The sequence below is a fragment of the Empidonax traillii genome, unplaced genomic scaffold (genome assembly GCF_003031625.1).
Source record: "Empidonax traillii isolate 1590-97213 ecotype Southwest subspecies unplaced genomic scaffold, ASM303162v1 scaffold476:size613836, whole genome shotgun sequence".
NCBI lineage: Eukaryota > Metazoa > Chordata > Aves > Passeriformes > Tyrannidae > Empidonax > Empidonax traillii.
The window spans coordinates 551,148-552,199 of record NW_020955669.1 but is presented as its reverse complement, the minus strand read 5'-3'; positions in this window follow the sequence as shown (position 1 = coordinate 552,199).

Below are 1,052 nucleotides of genomic sequence, written 5' to 3'. Positions count from 1 at the left end.
TCAAACCCTCCATGAGGCCTCCCTCAACTTACAGGCTCCTCACCTTTGTGTTGTGATCCTGGCAGTCACTGTCATGGCAACAACAGAGGCCATTCCAGCTGAGAAAACTGCCAGGGAGATGGCCTTGGAGTAAGCCTGGGGGAAAGGATGGCTTGGAAAGCTGGAAAAATCATGATTTATCTTGATATACCCAGCCAGGGGTGGGTCTTCCGTTCTTTGTCAGGTTTTGTATTGATTCAGTGACTGTTTGCAATGCTCCCTCCTTGGCCATCCCTTGTTCTGCTCCATCTCCTGCAGCTGCTCTGGTGGGATGCAGGTGATTTGTTCTCAGCCATCCTGGAGCATCTTTACCCTGTGCCCTTTGGCTGCTTTGACACCCCTGGCTCTGCATGTGAGTGGGGTGGACGGGTGCATGTTTGGTTTTTAACAAATTTCACCTCAGTTTTCCCGATTTTAAAATCTACACTCCTTTGGGGCATCCACTAGAAACATTTCACCTTTCTTTCTTTCTTTTTTTCTTTTTTTTTTTTTTTTTCATGCGTGGAACTAAAAAGAGCAAGACATGCAGTACTCAAGAAAAGGTGAAAATCAAGTTTTCTTCTCCCTAAACCATAACTGTTACACCCTGAGTCGCAGCAGGAACCACGGTGCCTCACTGTCTTCAAGCAACAAACCACAGGAGTGGCTGTCATAGTCACCTTCTAGCACAGGATTTTGTTCCTCACACCCATTCCTCCCAAAATAGCCACAGTCCAAAGACAAGGGGAAAAAAAAAATAAAATTGGCTTCTCCCCTTAGTCCTAGACAACAATCTGGCAAACACACTCATAACTTGCTGCAGGGGCCTGGAGTGTATAAGTTATAAACATAAAATAAACCCAAATGAGCTGACACCCCCAAGGCAAAGGCTGAGAGCCAGGGAGAGGAGGAATATGAATTCAGCAAAAACAAATCTTCACAGTTCTTTTTTTTTTTTTTTTTTTTCAGTCCTCCCAAATGGTCCTGTCTGAAGCCTTGATTTCCCTCCTCCTTTAGCATCAGCTGTGATGGAG